The following is a 550-nucleotide window of genomic DNA, read 5'->3' as shown; positions in this document are numbered from 1 at the left end:
TTGGCGAAATAAGATGCAAAATAGCAAACTATTTGCTGTCATTTAATCCTTCGCGAGTCTTATGTCGAAGAAAATGATTAGATCATGGCTATCGACATCATGACGTGTGACCAGGTGAAACCACCGTATCTGCTACAACTTTAGTATCTACTTCCCGCATCGGTTTTAATCATGTTTTATTTAAAAACTTCAGGCCACTATGTTGGCCCTGCGGTGGTAGGAAAAGGTGGAATATCTTCACTGTCGCCTTTAGATGCGATTCTCAAGATGGAATAATGATTCATTAATTATTAACTAGGGCCACTCACTGGCCCAGCTAATAAATTAATCTCCAGAAAGATCTGAGTTATAAATCAAAGTGTAATGGAGAAGTATCTCCGCTGTCGCCTTAGATGCGATTCTCAAAATGGAATAATGACTCATTAATTATCAACTAGGGCCACTCACTGGCCCAGCTAATAAATTAATCTCCAGTAATATCTGAGCTATAAATCAAGGTGTAATGGAGAAGTGTTCCTCACAACCCAGAAATGGCATCCAAGAAACCATT

Source organism: Rosa rugosa, chromosome 6, assembly GCF_958449725.1.
Source record: "Rosa rugosa chromosome 6, drRosRugo1.1, whole genome shotgun sequence".
Classification (NCBI taxonomy): Eukaryota; Viridiplantae; Streptophyta; class Magnoliopsida; order Rosales; family Rosaceae; genus Rosa; species Rosa rugosa.
Note: the sequence above shows the minus strand (reverse complement) of the source record.